We start from the raw sequence: 21,838 nt of genomic DNA on the forward strand, positions 1-21,838 counted from the left end.
CCTATGGAACTGAAAGAGCACACAGGGCTATTGGAAAACCTATACCTTCTTCTCCTAATGCTTCTCCAAGGTCAATAGTTGTGAAGTTCCTATCCTTTCTAGACAAATAACTTATATTACAAACAGCCTGGAGGAAAAGTCCTTTGTCATTCAAAGGAAACCAAATAAGGTTTGACAATGACTATTCCACAAGAGTTTTAGAAATGAGAAAAAAAAACTCTTGGTCTTTAGTAAAACTATTAAAGCAAAATAAAATTAAAGCTCAACTTGTCTATCCAGCTAAAATCAAAATTACTCCACAAAATGAACTGAGAACTTTCAACACTATCAAAGAAGCTGTTTCCTTTATTCAGAACAAAAATATCATTACAATCACAGAAGGAATGGAATGGTCACCATCTTCAACTCTCAAAAGATTATCTGACGAAAATAATTGGTCAGATGTAAAGAAGAAGAAGCTAAAGACTGGTCTAAAAAGTGTTGGACTTTTAAGTTCTCTCAAAGATCAACCTACACTATAAAATGTTCATGAACATCTAAAAAGTATGTATCACTAATTTATTTTATTTGCAAATACTCTTTTACTCACTTTTCAATGAAATATATAACAAATTAAAATAAAATGTCTCACATATGAATAGAACCTTTTAAAATATTATATAACATTGATAGTTTCTGTGTACACATGCTTTACTTTATTTAGATTCTAACCTTTTAATGGTTTTAAGATTTCAATAATATGGTTGGGAATATGAAAGTTAATCATAGGAGTTAGTTTTATGGGCATATGTGTTTACTGAGATGTATTTGACAACTTCTTAAAACGTATCATCCTGTCAAAACCTAGTTTTCACACATAATCATCTCATCTGATTTGAACTAGCATTTCAGCATTCACAACTGACAGTTAGTGGCTTCCTTCACGAAATGCAGTCTTGAGCTATGTTTATGAAAATGAGATGGTTTGTCTTCCCTTGACTGCATTCGTGATTGTTTAGATGCTTAGATTCAAGCAATATGAGTAGATCGCTTTTGACAGTGAACTGAGTGTTATCTTAAACATTTATGTATAGTTTCCCTTTATTTACACATATTGTTTTTTTCTTTTTTCTCTCTTGGAACTAGCATACAGCTCATGCTATTTATTTGCTGTTTTCCGGTAGTTGGTGCTTGCCTAGAGGATACGTAGAACATTAACAGATGTTTATTTAAAATGTTACTATTTTTATTTATTTTATTTTACATTTGTTGACCGGGCTAGTCTAGCTGGATATATGTCCATTTTCAGTAGAGGCCCGGGGAGATAAGCTCCAAAGTTCAATTACAGTACATATCTACAGAAGTACATATATGAGATTGACTACATTAATCATAACTAAAACAGTATTAGCTAAAAAGTGGTTACAGGTATATAGAGTATATAACACAAAATATTGACTAAACATAATACAATTTATCATGAGCTGCAATTAACTGTTCAGAAAGATTGATAGTAAAACACATAATATAATTGTAGATATAAGAAGAGGAAAAAGGAAAGTAAGACTGGAATAGAAGTTGAGTAAGAAAATTCTAATCATGAAGACTGGAACTTTTATGAGAGTATGCTAATAGGTAAGGCTAGGTAGTAGAGGTAGAATGGTAGTTGAAATTCTGATGAGATTGTTACTGAGCTGAGACAGTGAGGTAGAAACAGGTAGCTAGAGCATATAAGGTGGGGTTGAACCAAGTAGTGAGAGCATGTAGGTTAGTCAGGTTTAGTACAAGGGCACATCCAATGTGTTTTAAGGAAGAGCTTAAGTTTATTTTTGAACAAGGAAATAGAGGGAAGTGTAGAAAGTCCAGTGGGGAGTAAGTTCCAGATTTTCCCAACAGTATTAGTGAAGAGAGAGTCTCCAGCTCTATTGTTTGATTTGTTAATATTTATGAGGATTTTTTGTGAAGATCTTAGGGATTTCAGGTTATTGTAGGGATGAATAAGGTTAGATAGTATGGGTGTCTTAGCAGGTTGATAAAGAATTTTATGGGCAATGGTCAGTTGATTATATTTTAGCTGTTGCTGTAATTCAAGCCACCCTAGGTATAAAAACAATGTTAGTCAGTTCTGTATTTAGCTTTCGCATAGTATTGGTTTCCATAGTAACGTAAGCTGTGATATGCTAATTAAAGATGATGTCATGCCCAAACATTCTGAATAGATTAACATACTAAATAAGTGAATATTTTGGCTTCTCGCACATTTGATATATGTAATCGCATACACTACTATTAATTTTCCCTTTATGCTCTTGATGTGAACTGATATATTCAGTTATGGATATGTTATTATGCTTTAAAAAAAAAAAAAAAAAGGTTAGAACGACAGTTCCTTCCCTTGAGAAGACTGCAGACAAAATGCATTTGATAACGCAATAAGGCATCTAGAAATATTATTCACATTACGCCAAAAACAAAATATTATCACATACACTCCCTCTGCCCATTTGATATAGGACGGAATCATTAATTCCTTAATGGCACATCTTACAATTTGTGCAATTCCTGTTTCTTGTCATAGTAAACATTATCTATTGTTAGAAAGCAGACTTTGTTAAGTTAAGGAGGAGAAGGTAATGATCTATGGGTTGATTCAGCTTTCATTGGGTTGCTATGTTATCATAACCAGTTTTCCAGGTGAGAATTTAAATGGTGGAAAATACGGAATTCTGGATGCTACATGAGGTCGTGGAGGAATTTAATGGAATACCACAAATGATAAATATTATTTGAGCACTAAATTCAGCTTGCTTTTTTCCATTGCTCTAAATTTGGTAAACATAGCACATTCCAAGTATATGTTACTAGATTTACTAATATATTTTCAAATACCAATAGAAGTGAGGTAATGATATTAAATCATATTAAATTCTATAAAATGAATATGGAATAGTGAGACAATGATAACATTTTATTGCGTGAAGCTTAAAATTTTGAGTAATTGTATATAGTTATGTATTTAATTAGAAATGTTAATGAAATAATGACTATTATAAATTCATATATTTAGAGTCTTATGACTTATTACATCTCATGAATGATTTCTTAGTATATTAATGTCTCTTAACCATTAACATGTATGGATTAATATGTATTATTAATTTAGTTATCAGTTATATTATACTAACATAATTTTCATTCATAATAAAAATAAACTATAAAGTATTTTGAAATTGACATAGTATGACTTACAATACATTTAACCTTGAAACATTTTAATAAAACTTCTTCTGGACATTTTATTCTACTTTTGTTAGAAAACTTCTTCATTTATTGTTAGTCAGACTTTTATTTCTAGTTTGGTGAAGGCTGTATGGGTTTTTAGAGACTTTCAGTTTTAGTAAATATTTAATCATTTTAGTATATATTACATTAATATTTGTTGTTCTCTTGTACTATTTAATTTATAAACTATATATAGATTTCATATATTGGAGATTCAAATTAAGCAATATTTTCAAATCTTTGGTATGATGGATAATCTGATTGGATATTTTTGTCCTCTCAGATTAGGAATGGATTTCATTCAATGTCAGATAAAGGTTTTACTGAAGTTAACTTATTCTTTTAAATTTTGTTTTCTTCTTTTTCAGGCCTCAATTTAATTTTAAGTGTTATCTTTTAATGAATGTTAGCAATTTATTTTTAAAATATAGCTTTTTCAGGAAGGATATGCAGGATTTAAATAATACAAATATTTATTACCATACCATTTCAAATTCCCAACTTCTGAGCAAATAAGGTAGAATTAACCTTTCTTTCCCTAAATGTTAATGGTTTAAATAATCAAGTGAATATATCTAACTTATTAAAATACTTAAAATTAAATAAAGCACAAGTAATCTTTCTACAAGAAACACATTTTAAAAGTAATGATAGTTTTATTTGGAACCCAAATGAATATTTAAGAATATCCAACTCTTCATATGTCAAAAAAACTAGAGGAGTATTAACATTATAGAAAAAAGCATTATCTCTCCTCAAATTATCTATAATTATGAGGATAAAGAAGGTATTCTATCTATTATAATAATAAAATATAATAATAGGATCTGGATGTTAGTTAATGCTTATTGGTTTCCTGGTACTGGTGTAAGAACAATTAAAAACATTTAGAACTTATAATAAAAAATTCTAAGGGTAGCCTGATCCTAGGAGGGGACTTTAACTGTTTATTCAGTGATTCAGAAACTTCTAATAAAAAATCTTTTCGTAATACTCCTATAGGGAAGAATTTAAAAAAATGGATAGATAATTTACAGTTATTTGATTTAATTTATCTTAAAAATAATAATTCTCTGGATTTTTCTCATTGTGATTTTAGATATAAGACTCATACTAGAATTGATAAAATTTAAAAACAAAAATACAATATTTTACAATAATCCCGTGTCCTATTTCTGACCATAATGCACTCATTTTTCAAATGCAAGTAGACTTTAAAAAATTGTCCTACACTAAAAGAATTCCAGCCTATATTACCAAATTAAAACAGTTTAAACATTGGTTAGATTCAGAAATACATTTTTTCTTGGATACAAACCTAAATAGTGAAGTAAACATAGTAATTATCTGGGACTCCTTAAAAGCTTATTTATATGGCAGAATTATTACATGGTTGAATAATAAAACAAAGGAATGGGAGTCTGACCTATCTAATTTACAAAAAACAAATCATATTAATTAACAATGATAATAAATAACTTTCTTAAATAAGAAAAAAAGAAATTGATTTCTTAAATAAAAAATACAATGATATTCTAACCCACAAAACTAATTTAGCTTTAGAAAAATTAAAATTAAATTCTTTATTGGTTTCTCCAAAGTGTATGCATAATCTAGCATTAAGAATTAAAAGACACTCTATTGAAAACAATATTGTGAGTGTGTTACATGAAGTAAGAATCAATAAAAAAGTGTCTGATATAGGGGATGTTTTAGATGCCTTTAGGTTTCACTTTTCAGAACAATACAAAAACAAAAAATGTCAATATAAAGTTTAAGATAAGAATTTGGACCTTTCTAGAATAAAAAGCCGACCAGAAAACGTAATAAGTGAAATTCAAAAACAAATTTCCTTAAAAGAAATTAATGAAAAAATTAAAGAAAGTAAAAGCAATAAAGCACCAGGAATAGATGGCATTATTAATGAGATTTATAAACTTCTACCACACTCAGCAGTATCAGTTTTACATAAGCCTCTAATTGAGTCATACTTACAAGGTATAATTCCACCTTCATGGAAATATTCATTAATTACCCCTATACTAAAAGAAAATAAAGATTCTCATTTGTGCAGTTCATATAGGCCAACTTCTCTGATCAATAATGATTATAAAATCTTAATGTCTATTTTAGTTAATAGATTCAAGAAATCACTAACGCAACTAATGATCAAACGGGTTTCATATATAATAGAGATACTCAAGATAATATACAAAGAATTATAACAACCATAGCTATTTTAAATAGAGAAAGTCAAGAAGCTCTCATAATTGCCCTTGATATTGAGAAAGCGTTTGATTTACTAAATTGGAATTTTCTCTTTAAAATTCTTGAACTATATAAGTTTCCCATCCAATTTATTTCTTTTATTAAACATATTTATAATAATAATTTAGCCTATGTAAAATTAGGTCCATTTGTATCTGACCAAATTAGGTCCATTTGTACCTGAATCTGTTGAAATAACTAAAGGTACTAGACAAGGATGCCCAATGTCCCCAATCTTATTTGCTCTAGCAATAGAACCTTTCTCTTTGACAATACAATCTAATCCAAAAATACATATATTTATTATACATATATTTATATTTACATATATAATATTAAATTATTGGTAAATGGATGGTTAAGTGAGGAAATAAAGATGAACAGAGGATTAAAACAAGGATGCCTTATGATTACTATATTATTTGTTATGGCTATAAATTGCATAGTGACAAAAATAAATAAAGAGATGATAGCAGCAAGATTCAGGGTCTATGTTATATCAGCGAATGATCAAAAGATCGAATACTGTTATATCGACCACAAAAGAATGAAAATAAAAAAGAGCGAACAGCCAGAACAGCAAATTTTTTCCTAGGGAAAAAAATTTGCTGTTCCCAAAAAAAAAAAAAAAAAAAAAAAAACACTAAACACTATTTTAAGTGGGGTGCTTTGCCCGTCACACACCCCCTAGTTAAATATACCAACTCCAAGATCACACTACAGTGCCAAAAATGGCAAAATGATGGAAGCTGCCATGTGACTTTTTTCCCAGGAAAAGAATTTTCTTAAAAGCCGCTTCGTCATTTTGCATTTTCGACATTTACAGTTCAACAAAGACGCATTTGACATAATGCATCTTCATTCTTCTGACAGGAACCCAAGATTCATACAAAATGAAGGTACAGACTATCCAGTTATTATGTCTTAAGCAGATTATATGATTTTAATAACCATAAAAAGTAAAACCATGGAACAAATTATTGTTAGAACAAATAACTGTTAAATTTTAATAAGAAAAGTAAAGGATCTGGGCTAGAAGAAGAAATAAAGGACATTCATTTTGTGACTCGTGGAATATCAGTATTAGAAATCAGTTCTGGATCTAATCAAGGTGAGAAGGAACATTGGATAAAAATTATACAGGATTTAAGAGAGTTGATTATTATGTGGCATGAATATAGATTATCTTATAATAAAAAAGTTCAGTTGGTTAATTTATTATGGATGGGGAAACCTGCATATATGGTGAGTATTTAAATGATACCTACAGGTATAGAAAACTGTTTGAATTAATATTTAGATTTATTTGGGGTTCTAGACAGAATTCTGTTAAGAGGGGAGTATTATATGTTGGCAAGGATGCAGGAGGTTTGGGATTATTAAATCCAGTTGTGTATGGTGCATCACTGAATTTATGTATAGTGCTAGAATGGATTAATGGGGACAACAATGTACATATATAAAATTATTTAAGGAATGTATAAAAAAGAATGGGATTCAATAAGGTTATATAAAGAGAAAGAGAATGGAGGAATGAGGAAGTAAAAAGTTACAACGAAAAATAAGGATGTGGAAATTAAATATAATCAAAGTGGAAAATAATAGAATAATATGGTATAAAATGTTATGATAGAATTTTGTTATGTCAATCCATGGAATAGTTTAATAACAGAAAATATTAGAGCTATAAAGTCAAGAAATGTTTGCTGCATGAAAAATGATGAGTGTCAATATTTTCTGTGGAGATAAATTAATAAGTTACCTGTGAAGGCACATATATGCCTTATAAAAATAAATGAGAGGACATTTCTTTATTGCGGGGAACTGGAAACCAAGAATCATGTTTTTTGAATTGTAAGAGCGTTCAAAAGTTATGAGAAGTATTAATAGGAAAGACAATTTTGGCTGAGTTTAAAAGTTATGAGCAATTAAATATGCACATGATTGAATATGGATTTTTAAAAAGGTTTGGATAGAAAACATGTTAAAAAGTTAGATAAAAATGTTCAGTATCATATGGGTTATTTGGAATCAAAGACTTACAGAAATTATGTGTAATGGCACTTGGCAGTTCCTAATATTCTGAAGATCAAATGGTGGTTGTGGGAAAATTAGTTGGGTTTGATAGATATGTGATTTGTAACTTTGTTAAAATGCATTTTTCTGTTTGCTTTGTTAATAATGTAAATATGTAAATATATTTATAATTTATTTTGTATTTTTGTGAATAATGTATATATTGGTAAAAATAAAGGACCCCTACTCTTTGGAGCTGTAAGATAGCACCGGAGGGTTCATACAGCAGCAAGGAAGAGGCCTAAGGGAAGGAGCAGCATGAAGGAGGAGTGAAAATGTATGGAGAATTTGGAGGTGGAAAAGAAGAATTTGGAGAAAATTGTGTTTGATATGGAGCTTCAGTATGTTAACAAATATTTCTGTGTGATGAATGTTACAAATGAGTAGCATTAAGTAAGTGATTCTGTAGAAGTGGTGCAAATAGCAGAACTGGCATCACAAGGACATGGAGATGATGTTCTGTTAAAAATAATCGAGAAGGATGATCCAGATGACATTTCTGCTGTTTCATGGCAGATGCTTTTTTTTGGAAGTGCTGAGGATGATAATGTGGAAAAGGAACCAGGTGATGTGGCAACTGACAATACAGCAGTTAAAAATTATGCAGAAGAGTCAGAAATTAAAAAAGAAAAGAAGCAGAAAACTGAGAAGGTGTCTGGTTTTGTAGCAGCAGACAATGCAGTAACTAAAAATTATGCATCTGTGACAGCAGATAAAAAAGGAAAGCCACAACAGACTGTATGTAAAACTGTTTTAAAAAATAAGATAAGACTAACTGAGAGAATAAGAACAAAAAAATGACACTGTAACAGACATATTATGTATGGGACAATTTGGTAACTGTTTGCATTTTAAAATTCAAGAAATTTGATCTTTTATATGTATGGGGACAGAAACTTTTTGTGACTTAAGGATCATAGGTATATACTAGGCTAATGACCACTAAAGCCTTTATAAGCCCAGATGTACAATCCAAACCAGATGTGTCCATATAGATCATGGGGTTTTATTAGGAGGTGATGTTAGTTAAGATATTTCTAGAGGTTATGTGAGGGGCATATGTTAGTTTGGACATTACTGTCTGCCTCTGTCTATTATATACATGAGGGCCAGACCCGGGGTAAATTTCTGATTTCCCATCCATTAATCAAGATTATGTTTAAGTAAAGTTAGGGATGGAGTCTGCTTCAATCTGCTTTGAAACTGAACTGATGATGAAATTTCAGGAACTGTATAACAAAAAGAATGATATTTATTTGTGGAACAATTATTTGTTTTCTGGTAGTAACCTAAATGTTTAAAAAATGTTACTTAGCAGTGTACAACTGATGAACTGGAAGAAAAAAATGTTAAAATGCATGTAGGGTTTATGTCAACTGTAGACAATATTTTGAAAGTTAGAAATGAGAGAAACCTATGAAATGGAGGATAAAGGTTGGAAACTGTTTTGAAAAAAAAAAAAAAAACATGGTAAGACATTTGCCCAGTGCTATTCTTGTGGATGGTCACAGAGGGGCATTAAGAAATGCTAGCCAGCCTATATAATATTTTTAGGTGAATTTTCTTATTTAATTAAGGATTGTGACAAGGAACAATGTAACCAGTGTGGGTGTGGGGAGAAGGGACATGCAGTAAGAAAGTGGACACATGAATGCAGGTTGTGTAAAAAAAAAAAAAAAAAAAAAAAAGTAGTTTAAAGAGAAGATTAATATTTGATAGTTGCTCTTCTCCTAATTTCTTTTTTTATTTTCTAAGAATCAGCACTTGGAATTTTGAATGCCAACTTTTCAATACAGAGTCCATATAGAGTATGTTGAAACAATAAGGGATACCACAGAAAGGGTTACAATTTATAAAAGGGTTTATGATTGTTCCTGGGTAAGACCAGACATTAATGAATAGACAGGACAGAGAATGAAAGTTGAGAATGGTGTAAATCACGAATGTCCTTTAAGCAGAATATTAATTGGACTAATACTGAATGGGGTTATAGGAAAAGTGAAAGAAGAGAAAAGTAGAACTAAAGTATAATACTTAGGTCAAGCCAAAATTCCTATGATAAAGAATTATGATGATGATTTAGTAATTATAGTAAAGAACAAAATGTGGGCAACTGAAGTAATACAAATTACTTTCTGAGTAAATAGACAGCAAATGCAGTGAGGTAGGGTTGTTCTTGAATTCAGAAAAGTTACTTCAAGGTGTATCCTCATGTTAACCTTTATGAATCCCCCAATAGTATTTAACAACTGCATTACAGAAAGTAGGCTGGAGTATTACCAATAAGAAAAGTAAAGGGTGTGGGATGAAATTAGAATGGGTGGCATTTACTATAATTTGAAAGAAATTAAACTTTTTAGTATACATTTTGGGGAAGAAGTTAGGGAAGCAAAATCAAAAGGGGTATGTCAGAATTTACAAGACATAAAATTGTGGAAAAATGTATACTTTTATCTTTTAAGAAAAAATCATATTTTCTACAACATTACATTAGATGGGTGTATATACTACTAAAGAATTATGAAAGAAAAGCATTGGCACTTTATTTTTATGGTATATGGTCTTCTCATTTAAAACCCCTTAAAAGAGGGGATCTATTCAATGAACAAGACAGAGTGGGATTAGGAATAATCTATCCAGTTGTTTTCTACACACCTTATATTTATTGCAGATATTGCAGCAGATTAAAATTAAACAAAATGAGATGTAGAACAAATTTTGCATAATGCCTATTTATAGAAAAAAATGGTACAAAAGAAAAAGACGAATAGAAAGGGAAGTTGTGAAATACTATGATAAGATGAAATAATGGTTAGAACAGTCCAGGAAGGAATAGTATAAAAGCACAATGGAAAAGTTTTATTTAATTGATCCATGAGACGAGTTAGTTATAACTATTAAAGACAGCACAATGATGTGAAAAAAAAGATTTCAGTTTGTTAATTAATATAGGGATGTTGTATGGAAGTTTATATTAGGCAGTAAAAGTGTTACTGAGGTAAAAACAGTATGATGAAACACAATTATACCATGGCCCCCCATTAATATTCCAAAACGTGCACACTGATTGGCCAGCGTGCATGTTGTAAATCGACTTATACTAATGGAAAAAGGTCCGGTCACCCGGACTTTTTCCATTAGTATAAGTCTCTTTTAAAACACTGTCTCGCTATGTTAAAAGAGTTTAACATAGCGACACAGGTTTAAAAAAAGCAACGGAGATCTCCGTTGCTTTTTTTAAAGCTGTCTCGCTATGTTAAACTCCTTTAACATAGCGACAATGTAAAAGCAACGGAGATCTTGCTTTCTCCATTGCTTTTTTTTTAAACCTGTCTCGCTATGTTAAATGGGTTTAACATAGCGAGACAGCTTTAAAATAAGCAACGGACATCTCTGTTGCTTATTTTAAAGCTGTCCTGCTATGTTAAACCCATTTAACATAGTGAAACAGTAAAAAGCAACGGAGATCTTGCTTTCTCCATTGCTTTTGGCCACAGCTCTGATGTACTGCGTAGGCATGCGCAGTACATCAGAACTGAAGCGGATACCAGACAGCTGCGGAAGGGCAGCAAAGAGGCATTATACAATGCCATTATTTAAGAAAAGTAATTATTTCTTTTCTTAAATAATGTCATAGTATAATAGCAATAACCCACTTCTGGGTGTGTGTGTAATGCAGGATTTACCCACGGTTGTCTTTGTTTGGTCCCTCGGGACCAAACCATGCCAACTGTGGGTAAATCCCACATTACCCACACCCAGGCGTGGGTTATTGATATATGAATGCATGTAGTGTGTAATGATGAAAAATAAATAGATTGTTAATATTAGAGAGTTTAACAGTAAAAGGGTCAATGAAGTTTAAACAATATAAAGAAAGGCAGTAAAGGCATAGTATGTAAGGGAAAAGAAACATTAGAATGTTTTCACAGTATGTAAAAAAGTGAAAACATTCTGGAAAAAGAGTAATAAGAATGCAGTATTGGTGGATGATCTGCTGATGTGCTAAATAGGTTCCCCTTCAGACAGTCGAATGGCCACAATCTCGAAAGTCATATGGTCGAGACCATATGCTCAGAATTGTGGAAGCTCGACTCTGTGAATGGGGAATGGCATACAGTGCAGAATGGGAGATTTCCCTTTCTGCGCTGTAGTACGATCTCGGAGTTGGAATAAATAAGTAGCGGGGGTGTGGGGGGTGCAGGGGCACTTACCCCCCTGCAGAAATACTTTATTGGGTTACGTTTTTCTGTTTTTCATCTCCTTTTCACAAAGTCGAGCTTCAGAAATTCAAGAATATGGCTTCGGCCTTATGCATTTTGAGTTTCTGAACATTCGACTTTGTGAAGGGGAACCGCTAAATATTAATAGCTACTTAAAGGGAATGAATAGGTGGAGTGAGGTAACAATTTGTATGCCCAAATAAGTTAATGCTAATTTTAGGAAGGCACAGCTCTAAGAACATGAGTAATAGGTTCATAGGTAAGTACTAGGCTATTTGCCTGAGGGCATATGTAAGCCTAGTCAGAATGTGTTGGCTTTCACCACCCCCTTAGATTATTTCCCTGTGCCTCTGTCCAGCAGAGCCATTAGTTCCCTGTGCCTCTGTCCAGCAGAGCCACTGCAGTGATTCCCAGGGTAAATTTTCTGTTTCCCATCCACTCATCAAGGTTTCTCTTGAAGAGTGTTAGTGAGGGGCTCTGACTAATGTAGACTGGAATCCTGTTCCAAAGCATGGGGAGTCTCTGGGACAGGAATCTATCCCCCCAGCAAGTCCTATTTATCGTTATGGTGAGGTTTAGATCCCTAGAGCGTGTGGCTCTCAGGGATTTGTTTCTTTTAGGTGGAGCATGTCCATCAATTCTGGGTTGGACATGGCCCTGTATTTCGGGCAGAGATCACCTCTGAGTAGATGGTATGCAACCGAGTACAGCTGTAGTTTCTTCAGTTGAGCTGCATAGGGCATCTGTTTGAGGCCAGTAATCCTCTTGGTGAGGTACCTCTGTGATCTTTCCAGCTGTTTTAGGTGTCTTGTAAGGTACATCTCAAATGGGGCATTGCACTCTATGATGGGTCTGATGAGTGATGAGTAGAGGGGCACAATAGCCTCTTTTGTTCTGGATGTGAACCCTTTTGTGATTACGTGGGCCACGCAGAAGGATTTTCTAACCACCTTGGCAATATGATTATCAAAGGAGAGATTACTATCTACTTGGGTCCCCAGATTCCTTATTTCATTTTCTGTATTTAGGGGACTACCACGTATGTGGTAGTTCATGGGTACTTTGTTTTTTCCAAATGGGATGACTATGCACTTTTTGGCATTTAGCTTGAGGCCATGATTTTGACACCAGGTATCCGTCTCAGTGAGACCCTTCTGGAGGATGTCTGTATCAGCCAGAGAGTCAATTATGCCCCCCAGTCTGCAGTCGTCTGTGAACTTGGTCAGCCATAGTCCTCCTGTGCTTGCCTGTACCTCTGAAAAGTATATACTGAACAGGAGGGGTCCAAGGACTGAGCCCTGAGGGATGCCACTTGTAACCAGTTTAGAGTCGGACTGAGAGCCTGCAACTATCACAGTGTGGGTTCTATCCATGAGCCAATTGGAAACCCATCTCATAACATAGGGGTTTATGTTCAGGCTGGTGAGCTTGTCTATAATACCAGAATGGGGAATGGTGTTGAAAGCCTTTGCGAGGTCTAGGTAGGCTGTGTGGACCTCATTTCCCTTGTCTAAAGCCTTGGTAACTGTCTCAAAGAAGGTCACCAGGTCTAGGAGTTATGATCTGCCCTTAACAAAGCCATACTGAGCAGGGTCCAATGTTTGGAGGTTCCCAGTGTCTCTGTTAATGAGTCCCATAATGATGCGCTCCATAGCCTTGCAGACCAGGCTAGTCAGGCTTATAGAGTGATAGTTCCCGGGTCCGTTGTGGCTCCACATTTATGGAGCAGGATAACTGTTGCTGTGCACCACTCTATGGGCATGTAGCCTGTAGAGAGGCTGTGTTTGAACAGTGTGTTTAGGTGAGTTCATTTTGTGTTAGTTCATTTGTGAGTTCATGTAAGACACAGCCTGTACACCGTCACATCACATTGAAGCTGTGTTTTTGGCTTTGGATAGGGCTGTTTTAACCTGTGTGTCAGTGATTGCCAGGACTCTACATTCTTCTGATATGGTTATGGGCCCTTTAGGGGGTGGGGGTGTGTGAAGTTTGCACTAAACCTGTCTGCCAGAATGTTGGCAATATCAGTCAGTTCAGTGTATTTTGTGCCATTCTGCACTAACTCAGAGCAGATCTGAGAGTTTCCACTTAGGTTCTTGATATAGCTAAAGAACACTTTGTGGTTATCTTTGCAGTCTTTGGCAATTTTTCTTTCGAAGCTAGCCTTGGATGATTTTATGAGGGTCATAGTTTTTTGCTGATACTGATCAAGGATGTCTTTCCTTCTTGGGATTTTACTCTTTTCTGTACTAGTTTCCTCCTTCTATTGTATAGCTTGTTTATGGCAGGGTTCCACCAGACTGGTTTCCTTTTCTTGCAGAAGTGAGTCTTGATTTTGCTTGGGATAGCACAATCCATGCATTCTTGCAGGTGCTCATAGAGTGCCTTTGTAAGGGATTCAGCAGCTTGGACAGTGTTGTCCTTTAGCATGGGGGCTGTGAACCTTTCCACCTCAGCCTTAAGTAATGGGATGTTTGCTTTTGAAAAGTTTTCATGGTGGTTATCTTGATTGGGGATGGGGGAGGAATGCGGATATCCAGAGTGATTAATCTATGGTCTGATCTAACCAGCGAGGGCTTGACCTCTGGTATAGAGCACTGGTCAGCCATGTTGGTGATGACCAGGTCCAATATGTTGTCACCTCTGGTGGGGGTGTTGAACAGTTGATCCAAAACATTCAAGTTTATAAATTCTAGGATGCTTTGGGCAAGGGATTTAATACTTGAATAGTTCTCCCAGTTAATGTTTGGGTAATTGAAATCACCCAATATTAGGGTGTTTGGTAGGACCTTCATATTTCCAGTGTCTCCAGAAATGCAGAATGGGGGTCCTGGGACATGGTGGGTGATCTGTAGCAAGCTACAATTTGAATTGCAGTTTTGTCCGTTGTTAGTTGCACATGGATAATCTCTGAGTCATTGCATTGCGTCACTAACCTGGAGGTGTTGGTATCTTTGATGAAGATGGATACACCCCTGCCTTTTGTGTTTCAGTCTAGGTTCTGTGGCCAAAAAGTATGGTATGAGTTATAGCCTGATAGGGCTGGGGTGCTCTCTGGAGCCTTAAACCAGGTTTCTGTTACTGCACAAATGTCAATGTTCTCCATACCGAGGAGTGCCTCAAATGCATGCATTTTGAGGTTTAGACTTCTGGCATTGAGTAGCATTACCCTTAGTCTTTGGTTACTTGTGCTATTTACGGTGGTGGGTTTGTCTTTTGAGCCTTGCCTAAAAAAGGCACTATGGGGGTGGCAAAAGCCTTGGCCAGTATTCAAAAGCCTAAGGGTGACAGGTGCAAGCCATCTCTTGCAAAGCAAAGTGGCTTGTCGAGCATGTTATCCCAGGCGGACAGATACTGGATCCCCTTGAATAACACCAGAAACGTAGCCAATTGTTGAAATTGATCATTTTTTCTTTATACTGTGGCATCATTCTTGATGAGGGCAGGATGCTACTCAGGGTCAGGATCATACCGGCTTGGGCTACGTGATCAGAGAGCTCTTCCATGTCTCTTTTCATGTAGTCCAGGGAGGTACGTCTCAGATCATTCACACCAACATGAACAATGACAGGGTCATATTTGTACTTGTTCTGGAGCGACCTAAGTGCTTGTGTTATGTGGTGAATCCTGGCACCTGACAGGCAGCTAACTGTAACCTTCTCCTTGTCCAGCCTAGTTAGTGGGACATCAGTGTGCCTGACTATAGAGTCACCTATTACTAGTGTGTTGGTTATGTTATTTTGCCTCATGGGCTGTGATTGCATGGCACACTGATTATGTAAAGTATGTGTTTCATGGTTTGTGATGGGGTGTGGAGGTTGTTTGGGTGTCTGTTTTGGAGGTCTCGTTTGCTTTTGCAGATTTTTATTTAGAGCCTCCGAGTATGTTTTCGTGTATTTATGTGTGTTATTTGCCAGTGTTGGTTTAGTAGGTCTATGTGAGACTGGTGGTGTGTTGCAAGTATTTTCCTTCTCCTCTTGACTGTCAGTTTCAATCTTGGGTTGTGAGAACTTTGCCTTCAGTTTGGCTGTATAATTGCATCTCTCGCATATATTAGTGTTTGGTGGTATGAGGAGAGGGTTGTCTGTGTACATGAGGCAGTTGTAACATTGCCTCAAAATGCCCAGATTCACCAGTTGGACTGGAGGGTACATCTGAAACTGCCCTTTGGACATGCCTGAATAGGTAAAGTGAGCTGTTGTACTGATTGGCTGGTAGGGATGAATAGAGAGCCTTGTCCTTCTGGACAGTATAGGGAGGGTGTAGTGCTATGGTTAATTAGTACTTGCTATGAGTTTTGAGCAAGTGCTGGGCTGTGAAATGAATGGTTTGAGTGCTTAAGTTGAAAGTTTGTTTAGTTCTAAGGAAAAAAATTGAAGAGTAGACTTTGTGGAGCCGGGAATAGTTTAACCCTAGCTAACCAGCGATGTCCGGTGCGCAAAACCACGCAAATGTGTTTTTTATAGCAGGGAAATGAAAGAGATAGAAATTAGCCCAAAATGGCCAATAAACTACTAACATCTGGCCTGAAACCACTCCTTCAGGGACAGATAGGCTGCTCAAAGCTCTCCTCTCGCACAAGTAAACAGAGAAACTTTCTTCCATCCAAGTAAGGTATGGGCAACACAGAAACTTGTAACACAGCCCTGAATTCAGCAATAACCTGAAAACTGGGCTATACTAGTTCAGAAAGGTGGGAAACAAGTATATATACATATATATATATATATATATATATATATATATATATATATATATATATATGTATATAGATATATTTCAGAAAATAAAGCAGATACAATAAAAAATACACTTTAAATGCACAGAAATGGCTATCGCACTTTAGTGTATAGCCTACAACAGTTAAACAGATTATTTAAACATAAAAATGACTTAGTTCAAGTGCAAACAGCAAATAAGTACAATATGTAGCAGAAACAATCTCTTCAAATCACAGAAATGCTAAAAAATCTGCATTTTAGGTGGAATTAATTAAAGACAGCAAGAAAATGCAGAAAAATGATACTTAATCACTCCAAATTCTCACTTTTGTCTTTCTGCTGCTGTAGAACTCTGCAGGACACCTGGCAGGCACTCACTGAGCTGAAAACAAGTGCAAAAAAATGCGCAAATGCGATTTTTTTATAGCAGGGAAATGAAAGAGAGAAATTAGCCCAAAATGGCCAATAAACTACTAACTTCTGGGTTACAGCAAACAAGGCACACAAATTTCAGAAAGAAACAGTTCAAATAAGCAGGTACGATAAGCCTTTAACCAGAAATTCCCAGCTCAGAAGGGCAGGATCTAGCCTCTCCTCCCACAAGAGTGCAGACCACAAATGTTCTTAATGTAAAATAACTGGCTTGAAGCCCAAGTGCTTAAACCAGAACTAATGTACTTTTAGAATAACAGACACTGAGCCTTCAATCAACACTTCACAACTTAGAAGGATGTAAACTACCTGTCCTGCCACCACAGTGCAGGCCACAAACCTTCCTAATGTAAAACAACTGGCCCAAGTGCTTGAACAATGAAATTGTTCTTCTTTTCCTGTCAGCTCGATCTGCTGGTAATTCCACTCACAAATGGTAATTAAGATCAATACTGTACAAAATAACACTTTGGAGAATTGGTCATTTACTGTGGTGAATGTAAAACAGGCCAGCATACTTAAAAGACTAGTTGTGCCCCTTCTTTTGATGCGGGTAATGGTTTATCTGTGATATAAGTACACATCTCAACACTGCTTATTTACAAAACAATGTTTATGATAAATAAAACAAATGTTATATAATGTACATCTTATACGGACATATTAAGTGTGGAAATTGTATACCAGTGTTTGTGTGTATGTTCTTCTGTTACAAAGAAAATATTAAGAAAGCAGTGAAGTTATCTCTAAGAAAAATAAGAATTTCTTTTTCTTAGTAATGTTTAATCCTTCTTCGTAGAAGTGCTTAGAACTCTTACAGTTTATAAGAAGGTCTGTTAGGATGAGAACACTGTAGTTCATTTAAGGATAAATTGCATTGGCAATATGAATAAAATTCTAGGTAATATATCTGCGAGGTTGGAACATGGAATTCAAAGCTTTTTATTGGATAGGGGGCAATGCTTTTGTGGTAAAGGTGATACATTGAAAGAGATGACTAAAACTTGTGTCTTATGGATATATTTAAATGTCAAAGAATAAAATACCAATTAGAAAGTCAAGCAATATTTTGAAGTCGTTAGTTATAATCTCATCTGGAATAAGACAATTAACAGTGTGAAGACTACTTCTAGTACATATTCTAGCCATAATAAGAATTTAGGAAATTATATGGTGGCACAATCATATATATTAGACACCTATAATTGAATGTAGAAGGAATGTTCACTGTCATAAAAGATAAGACAAATCTGTACTTTATTAAAACACATATCACAGATTATCTGCCTTCTGGAAATCAAATGAATGAAACTATAGAATGCGTATCAAGATGCTGTAATGGATAAAGTTTACCAGGAAGTTGTTGCATATTTACAAACAGTGCAATAATTACATTGAGCCATAGTTAACTTAATTGAACATATCGGAAGGCTGGTCCAGTGAATGGGAAAGTGGGGGATTGTTCTCACACTAGTAGGAGACAGGACACTGAGAAATGGAAATTGTTATGGTCTCCCATTGCTTATACTCCTGACTGCTTAGAGTCTTTCAATATTGGTAAAATGTTAAATCTCAAACACGAAAACTTAAAATTTTGGTATAATTTTCTGGATAACAAACTTCAATCAGCAAATTTTCTTTTAGCTAGATACAATGTTAAATAACACAATTGTTTATACTTACAATCTTTATGACAGTTAATTGAGTGCAAAATGAGAATATCAATACATTCAGAAACAGACTCTATACCAAGATTGTTACAACTCTTTATGTGTAGCAACTCGATGGGCATTGAACATAAATTGCACATCTTTCCTATATACAAAATCTTACGTGATGAATTTTTATCTTTTGATTTAGCCTTTTGGAATTATTCTACAAAGGTTAATAAAGAACCCCTGTCAGCAGATAGTAGGAAACAGTTATTAAAGTTTGTGAATAGCACCACATCTCTTTACTGGAAGTTGTTTACTTGGGAATTTCTTCATATACGTTTTTTTACTCCTTATAAAATTGCTATTGTTTCTAAGTGTAATGAAATGAAATGTTGGAGATGTGATGAAACTTTGGAGGCTAATTGAGTTTATATGTTTATTGAGTGTAGTGTAGAGTCCTTTTACAATTTTGGAATGAGTTTAGATATTTTGTAAGGGCTTTGTTGTCAGATAATTGTCAAATTACTGATTCCTTGCCATTATTTAATGTTCCTATTCCAAATGCAATCCCTAAACATCAAATACCTCTTCTTTGGTCAATTATGGTCATTGCTAGAAAAATAATAGCACTGAATTGGAAGAATAAGCAAGAACTCTTATTTACTGATTTTATAAGATTAGCTAAGTGTATATGTAAAAAAGAAATGCAAGCCAGTTTTATCAGAACATGTAATATAACTCATAAAAATGTAGTCTGGCAGAAACTGCAAGTTTTATTAGATAAATATTAATGGTATTTATAATTCATACTGAATTGTGTCATGGGTGAGTGTATATAGTTGTAAATAGTTGATAATTCTGTTTTCTTTCATGTTATAATTTTTTTATTGTTATTTTTTATTAATGTAAAATCAAATAAAAAGTTGGGAGAAAGTGTTATGGTCTTTATCAAGATGGCACTATCCAATTAAACAAATTTCATAACACAATGAGGAAATATTTTAAAATAGCTCGGGTGAATTATAGTCAGTGTCAGCTTTAATGCAATCTTGGATGATAAACTTCATTGATTACCAGAAGCTAAAAAAAAGCTAAATGTCACAAAGACAGTGCTAAAGATTAAGAAAGAAACTGACCAAACTGAGAGGGGAGAACACTATAGCCCTGAATAAGATTGCATTATGATAGGACTTATATAACTCCAAGTGCACTATTGAAGTATTGTTCTTTGCACCATTGATTAATAATGACTTCACCTTATAAAATGAAATCTAATTGACAAATGAAACCTTTATTGTTAAATAATGAAAATCAGATGTAATATTAAAGGCAGAAGCCAATTAAATTTACAGAAGAAAATATATAAAATTAGATATGGAGATGAGCTGGGTATATTTTAAAATATAACTGAGGGAGACAGAAAATCAAATAAAAATAATAGTGAAAGAAAAAAGTTGTGGATGATTTTAACACAAAAAAATACCTTGAAAATAAATATAGCAAGGGATAATGCAAAGACTCATATTTATTGAGATGAATCAACAGATGCAAAATGCAATTCAAAAGTTTACAGTATACAAGTATTAATGAAAAATAGGAAAGGCAGCCTGGCAGTGCCTGGCAGTTGGAGCAGATGGTCAAGACCTTGAGCTACAGTTCCTGTGGTAAAGGGTTTTATTCCCTGAGTCCTATTTTGCCTACTGTGTGATCTTAAGCAAGTTACTTCACCAGACATTGGTCCTGGGTTGCTCCCAGAAAAGGACAGTGTGACCTTTCAGCCTACCCAGTTAACAAATGTGTGTTATTACAATTATTTTCTCTCAGGCAAGTAGTTTCTTGGTAAAAAAAATCACAAGTAAGATGCAAAGAGATTGTGATTATGAACTTTGGTTCAGGCTGCAAGGTGGTGAGACATTTCCCTGTTGAACATTTTGCCAAGACACATAGCTGATCTGAAATTTAGTTACAGAGACATATGGCAGTCACAAATTCACTGATGGCACAGAGAAGCATGCACTGCCATGCCCACAGCTTCAATAATCAGGTGCATGGTGTAAGGGAAAGTCATGTGTGTGTTGCACTTCACATACAGTACATGCTTATGTAACTACAACATGTACAAGTCTGCTATGGCATAGAAGAAATCCTGCATACTGTTGTAGTCACACTGCAAAGGGGTAACAGTCTGCATACACCATTAATAAATGGGACTGTCCTTTGTCCCCAAGTTCTATGAAATCCAACATCTAATAAAACCAATGCATTTTTGTAAACTGCAGATGAAATAATATCGGGCAGATGAACATGGTGTTAAATGAAAATGGACAAGGATTATAGGCAAGGATATTTTCCATCTAGATTTGGCTAGAACATAACATATATGTAGAAATTATAAGGCACCACAATTTCTTTTAAATAATTTATACTAATTCATAAATTGTACCATTGTTGCATTAGAATGAAAATATGTGGAATACATAACTGATGAATGTTGCCATTGCTTCATACCTGTATGAGTATGGTCTGTGATACTCAGAAGTCAGTGGTAAAAGGGAGAGGATCTCTGACTATAGTAAGATGGTTCTTAAAGCTAGATAAGGCAGAAGTATCAAACCGAACATTAGGAATGAATATAATTATCTATTGTATTGATTTATTTTTAAAAGCTGCATGTGTCAGCACATTTTGTTGTCATAGAAGATAAAACCATGATGATAGCCTAGGAAACACATGTCCCATCAGCAGAAGAGGTGCCTGCTGGAACTAATGGAAGGCAAGAAAGAGTGATAAGAAGCTGCTTGCTTGCTTTTCTCTGTTCATAGGTTCATAGGTGTTTACTAGGCTAACAACCACAAGGACCTTTTTAAGCCTAGCCATGCATACTAAATCTCTGACGAACTCTGATACCCTTGATAAGTGTAAGCATGGGTGTGGGAGATGAACCATTTACAGGTTGCCTGTTTGCATCAGAGACATAGGTGCCAAACCAGGGATGAATTTCCGATTTCCCATACAGTTGTCCAAGTTGCACTTGAATTGGATTAGGGAGGAACTCTGCTTCACATCGACGGGGACCTGTTCAATAGATGGGGTACTCTCTGTGATACACACCTATCTCTCCAGCAGGTCCGATTTATATCACAGGTAAGATTTAAGTCTTTAGAATAAGTAATTCTGGTACTGTGTGTTTTGTGGATATGCT

Source organism: Protopterus annectens, chromosome 1.part1 (genome assembly GCF_019279795.1).
Source record: "Protopterus annectens isolate FY-2018-M chromosome 1.part1, PAN1.0, whole genome shotgun sequence".
Taxonomy (NCBI): domain Eukaryota; kingdom Metazoa; phylum Chordata; order Ceratodontiformes; family Protopteridae; genus Protopterus; species Protopterus annectens.